Consider the following 7,052-nt stretch of genomic DNA (forward strand, 5'->3'; position numbering starts at 1 on the left):
GGAATGCAATCTTTTGCAAACCTTGGCTATAATGTTCATGAATTGATTCGAGTGAATCAAAATTGATTTTGCTTCAATTGTATCTTGTATACTTCTATGAGAATGTAAACGATTGAAAAACTCTAGAACTAGTTTCATTTGAGTCATTTGAACTAGTTATGGTTAAGATGAATATGGTTGATATGAAAGTGTTCATATGGATAACTTCGGTAAACTATTGTTGATCCAACAAAGTGCACATGTTTAGGGACAGTTACGCATATCTAAATGAAGTTATTTTTCATTTGTGTGTAACAAGCTAAGTTCGATCTAACCGTTAAAAGATATTAGCTTGAGTCTAATCAGGTTTTCATCTAACGGTGAATATTGAATGCTTTGTTACCAAGGTAGCATTGATTGGAAACCATTATTTGAAGACTATATAAGGGAGAACTCTAGCAACTGGGAAACCTAATTCCCACACCTTCTGTGTGATACTAGTCACAACTAGAGTCGATTCTCCTTTAACCTTAGGTTTTCTCCAAAACCCTGTAGGTTAATGACTTGAAGACTTCATTCGGATTGTGAAGCCAGACCCAACTATTTTCTTTGTAGTTGCATGTTCTGATCTTGCAGTTTTCTATCGTGATTGAGTACTATCTTCTCTAATATTTTTTCGAGATTTAATCTCCAATAGGAAAGATAAAAAGTAGTCACAAACATCTTCGTCTCATCGTTTTTGATTCTACAATATATTGTTTCGCTACCATACGATTAAGATTATTGTGAGGTGATTAATATTTCTAGGTTGTTCTTCGGGAATATAAGTCTGGTATATCAATTGGTTCCTTTTCACCTTGATTTTTAAAAGATGGAACAAAATTCATAGGTTTATCTGTGGGAGACATATTTATCTATTCAATAGACTTTTCTGAGTGGGACAGATTGGTTTATCAAGTCTTCGATTTTGGGTCGTAGAAACTCTTAGTTGTGGGTGAGATCAGTTAAGGAAATCAAGTGCGCAGAATCCAGCGTGGTTTCATAGGCGTAAGGAACGCGACTGTACCTTGATCAGTGTGAGATTGGTTAGGGCTCGACGACATTCCAGTCCGAATTTAACTTGGAGTAGGCTAGTGTCTGTAGCGGCTTAATACACTATGGTGTTCAAATCTGGACTAGGTCCCGGGGTTTTTCTGTATTTGCGGTTTCCTCGTCAACAAAATTTCTGGTGTTTTTGTTATTTCTTTTCCGCATTATATTTGTTTATATAATTGAAATATCACAGGTTGGGTGTAAGTTCAATCAATGGTGAATCCAACCTTTGGTTGTTGATTATATTGATTGACACTTGGATATTGATTTTTGATACCATCCAAGTTATTTCTTATATTCAATCGGGCTCGCAAATTCCTATTTGTTTGATTGCAGATTGAATTGAGAAATAGATATATAACTCTTGGATATACTTTTCTCAACATTGAGTCTGACTGTCTAGTTGATTCTCTTGAAAGTATATTGGATTTAGTTGTTGTTGTTAGACCTCTGCTTTTTCAGTTTTATATTTTTTTAACATTCTACCCTTCTCTACTACTTAACATGTGTAGCCAACTTCTGATTCTTACAACTAAGCTAATGGAACAGATAGTGTTGAACGAAAAAATCATTCTACTGCAAGTTCTCATGTAATTTTACAAGTTAAAATCCAGAAGAAGCAAGAAAAATGAACAAAAGAAGATAAATAACATTGTCAGTGAACTGTTGAAATACGTCCCGCTTGATGGAGTGAAAGGTACATGCTGTGGATTTTGGAAAGCTGTAAGATTTTCCTTCGAGCATACATAATTACAACGACTTGAAGGACCAATCCGGAGTACACCTTTGCTTGTTAAAAGATATATATCCTTCCTATTATCCTTTCCCATTGAGAAAACATAACCCAAATTAAGGTGAGATTTTTCTTTTTCCAAATTGCACTGAATTGGAGAGTTACGAGAACAACTAAAAGGAACCTTAGCAGTAGTAAATCTCCCGCTGTTATCGGGGTTTTCTGTCCCTGCCCATATAGCAAACCCGTATAAATCTGTAAACAAGTACCTGAAATTTCATGCACAACAGAAAATAAGCAAACAACCTAATTCATGTTTGTTCCAAATAGTAGGAGTTGAGAAAAATGAAACTTACTTGCCATATAAGCATGGATCAGTATCAGACCTATATACAAAACCACCTGCAATGGACGAAGAACCATCGTTTTTATTAACAGGAGAGTGGTCGTATCCCATTAAAGGAAATATAAGGTTTGCAGAGTTGTTATTCTTGTTTCCACTAGAAGAATTCTGCAAATGGAAAGGGAATGTTCCCTCAAAATATGGTCATCCGTAGTTTCCACCTTTCGTGACTATTTCCATTTCTTCGTATTGATCTTATAAAAATTACTCCATTAAGCAATGCATTCAAAAATTAACAAGTATCTCATCATAAGAAAGCAAAATGGCATAAAGAAGAGGCAGGAACATAACTAGTTTCCAACCTTGCCAGAGTCTACACAGAGGAAGTATGATGGTCTCTCTGAATCCCAACTGCAACGCCATGGATTTCTTAACCCCAAGGCCCAAATTTCAGGAAGGGAATTCATGTCATCCGTAAACGGATTATCTTTTGGTATAGAGTAGTTTCCCCATGTATCAAGTTTGGTTAGTTCTGCTTCACCTGACAACACACATAACCATTACCAAATGTATAAAAGCATCTCCAGATGGATTTATTTGAGTATGCAGTAGAGGTACGAATATCTATAATACAAAACCAATGGGATTTTTGAGTTTTGGATGGTCAGATAACATTTTGAGAGACAAACGTTGTATCCGACCATCCCAATTTCATCATAGTCAAAGACATCCGACGGATATAACATTTGTAACCTCCTTCTATTATGAATTTGAATTTATAATTAGTGGTTCACCTCATAACTCAAGATATTAAAAAATATATATATATATATATATATATATATATATATATATGTATATATATACACGTGGATTGGGAAGTCATATTTTGGCGAAAAAACATTATAACGAAGTCATATTTGTGTTTTGGTGGTGGCAAAGTAAATTGGGAAGTGGAATATAAATATATATCCGCTTAAACATATCAAAGTGAAAAACATTATAATGAAGTCTTATATATATTTTGGTGGTGGCAAGATGAATTGGGAAGTGAGATATAAATAAATATATATATTATATACACGCCATTATTTAGTTGATGGGTTGTTGGTTTTGTAACTAGTAATACTCACTTGGAAAGTTATTGACGTCAAACCTCAGAATTTTACCAAGCAATGATTTCTTGTTTTGAGCAAGATTGTACGGATCAAGTTCAGTTTCGCCGTCTCCTGTCATGAAGTATAAGTACCCATCAGGACCAAAGATGATTTGTCCCCCATTAGCATTTGTATACGCAATGCCCATTGTGAATATCCTCCTCACTTCCACAGGATTGCCTTTTGTTGCCTTATGGAATCAACAAGAACTGTATTAATATACTTTTAGTCAGAAGTTGCATAGATTCTGGTGAGACGTGGTTAGATGATTACCGAGGATGGATCAGACCCGCTGTTGTTAGCAGTATACTCAGAGATAATTGTATGAAATTGGCATGGCCGAGCCCCGTAACGAGTACGAAGCTTTGAAGGATCACAGTTAACGTCTGTATTACATGAACATCTTCCAGAACATCCAGACCAATGGTCCCTGTCGCAACTATATGACCCAAAGAAACGACCATTGTGCGCAAAGTTTGGATGGAATGCTATGCTCATCATCCCAAGCTCGGTACTAACGTGTACTGTATCAGATAAATCTACAAATGGATTTGATTCATCTATCACCATTGCTTCTCCAGTTCCCTCTTCCGGAACATTCGCCAACCATATTTTACCTTGTTGGCTAGCCAAGAAAACACGGTTGGATCCATCTGGATGAGGAATCATATCAAGATAAGACCCATTAGCTACTTGCTCAAGGCAAATGCCATTTGGTGGCTCCGGATCTGCAGTATTACGTAGTACTGCTGATGTCCCGTTGAAACATACTAGTCCATCATCTGGAGATCCACCAAAGTCTTTACAGAAACTAGTATTTGACTTCCAAAGATCGGCTAATTTAGAAGAAGATGAAGTAAAACGAACTGCTACTTTAATTTTATTTTGTAGCGAGGGTGCAAACGGAGAATTTAGTATGGATGCAGTTTTGCATCCATCCCATACCTTCGAACAAAAATTATTTGGAGTGTTCTTGGATAGAGTTAAGTTCGCTGAACCGGTGCAGAGTATTGGAACTGATCGAGTCCCTGAATCACTTCTAAATAAATCCCATGAGAATTGATGACATTGCTGCAAACTCATCAATATTATAAAGTTAAGATGTGATAATATGTGAACGTATCAATGACAATATGCAGCTAACTGAAACTTAAAGGCATAGCACATGAATAGATGACATGACATGCATAATTTGATGAAACTAGTGCATATAAGCAGCTTAAAATCAAGACTTACCGCGCAAAGTACAGACTTCATTAGAGAAGCACAAGCATGATCAGAAATGTGCATAGATTGAAATACTTTCTGCAATTCCAAATCCTGGTTGGAGTCACAGCAGACACTGCCATCATTAGGACAGAAAACCAAAGGTGTCTTCGGACTAAATGGTGCCTCTACAACAATCAAAACAGCAAAAAAACGAAGAGTTTCATTAAAACAATTTAAGTAGCATTAAATTAAGTAACAATGGGAGAGAAAGAGACACACACACATACTTGAATCAAGGCATAAGGGGAAAGAAGCAGCAGAAGGGAGTAAAAGCAGCAGCAGTAGCAAGTAAGACGAAATGAAAAGAATATTAGTGGCAAAATTCGTTTCTGGCTCCATTTTCTTTTCCTTTGTCTGTATCAAAGGATGAAAAAGATGGCTATCTGGGCGGGGTTATTCATCATGATTCATGATTTATGTTTTCTGTCTATCTCCTTCTGGATTCTCTAACCTAGTACTCAGAACAGATTTCGATTTTCATGTCTCCCTCTCTCTGTCTCTGTCATGCACAATCACTGCTAGCTAGACACTCGCTCGTTCACGCCTATCCAGGTTCCACGTTTTGTCTGTTGAGCTTCACATGTAGATCGCAGTTAACTAAACATAGATTAGAAACTTCTGCAGCTCAGTTTTTAATGTATAAGAAGGTGGCAAGTACAAGAAACTTGTCAGAATCATCAACCAAATGTCTTTGTTTATTTGGGAATATAGTTTTCCGGCCCTCACTTTGAGAAATTATGTATCACTGTAAATAAACAAAGCTCATCATAGTTTATATATCAGCTTAGCATATAGAGATTTATATCCAGTATTCGATTCGTATCAAGTTGATGAAAGTCGTTTGAAAGCAACGTAAAAGGTATACGAAAGATTTCAATGCAAGAATCACCCGAGACTTTGCAACTTGAAGATTGCATCTCTAGTGTACTAAATCCTTCTTTTCTATATAAAATTGTATAGACTCTTTCTTTTTCCAAAGATTTATGGGCGGCAGTTTACATGTACAAAAACAAGTAGACATAAACACTAATACACCGCGGCACATCACACCAGCAATCCAAACAACAGAATTACCATGAGTAGCCCAAGCACACAGCTACAACTGATCAAAAGTCAAAACGAAAGATAAACATAGAAAAGACTGCATAGGACATACATTATGAGCGCTACAGTTCTATATATCAAAGGTTATGGTCTTACGGATTGAATGAAAAGAATGTCTAAAATGCACATAAACGCCAGACACAATACTTGGGCAAGGTGGCTAATATAACCCACAAAAGCGTGAATAAAACACAGATTAGAAGGCGTGTCTTCCAATCTTAAGCCGGAAAACAGAAGGGACTGTCGTCCTAGTTACACTAATTATACCGGGAACCGAAGCTGCGAACCTAGATTTTAAAGTGTGCACTGTAAGTTATAGGAGTCCATTTGTAGTGGAATATGTATGCCCACTTGGTGTGAGACTTTGAGTAGAATGAGTACGTAAATCCTAGAGTAGGAGAATGAATGTTTTGCTACATTTGACAGCAACATTTGATTTAATAGTGGTTTTACTTTGCTTTCACTGGGATCAAAATCTCACTGTTTGTCATCAGCACCTGTTATTGCCATCATATCTACATTGTCCATGACATAAGACCCGGGTTCGATTCCAGGATGGTGCATTGCATATGTAGCTTCATTTGTCTTCCCAATTTTGAGCTTGCCTCTTTTTGATCCAAAAACTAATTCACAAAATTGGTCAGTTAACCTAATAACGACAATTCCTGGGTGAAAAAGACATGTAAAATATGATACACAAAATTGGTTAAAAAGATTAAAATCAACAATTTCTAGGTGAAAAGGACATTTAGAAATTGATACTGTTTAAATGGACAAAAATGTAAAAATAACCAGGATGTAGAATCCAGTTTCATCCTTACTATTTTTTTTTGTGTCCATTTCACCCATACTAATTTTTACTCGTCCATTTGAACCGTGTTTTAAAAATATTAGGACAAATGACCCATTTTTCGAATTTGATACTGTTTAAATAGACGAGAATGAAAAAATAGTCGGGATGTAAACAATTTCATGGTACCTATTTCCAAATACTTTTCTTATTTTTAATTTACATCAGGATGCATCCAGTTTCACCCTCACTAATTTTTAAGTTTAAGTCAGGATGAATCCAGATTCATTCTTGCTATTTTTTTGTGTCCATTTCACCATGTTAATTTTTACTCGTCCATTAGAACCATGTTTCAAAAATATTTGGACAATTAACCTAATTTCTCAAACTAATTTGTTCAAGAACTGGAGGTATTTTTCTATCTAATGAAATTCCATAATCGGTATTTTTGTTTTAATCTATCAATTCTGTTTGTAGAATCGTACGCATGTTAGTATAGGACCTAGAGGTACAAGCTAATTATAAACTAATCTTGCATTAAATTTTTTGAAGCAAGAATCAAGATTTTGATATGAATTCCAAGTT

The 7,052-nt window shown here is 35.8% G+C and overlaps 1 pseudogene; it reads right to left on the minus strand.

Moving 5' to 3' along the window:
• Positions 1 to 1,667: 1,667 nt before the first annotated feature.
• On the minus strand, positions 1,668 to 4,912 carry LOC113315420 (annotated as a pseudogene).
• Positions 4,913 to 7,052: the final 2,140 nt, after the last annotated feature.

The sequence above is a fragment of the Papaver somniferum genome, chromosome 10 (assembly GCF_003573695.1).
Source record: "Papaver somniferum cultivar HN1 chromosome 10, ASM357369v1, whole genome shotgun sequence".
Lineage (NCBI taxonomy): Eukaryota > Viridiplantae > Streptophyta > Magnoliopsida > Ranunculales > Papaveraceae > Papaver > Papaver somniferum.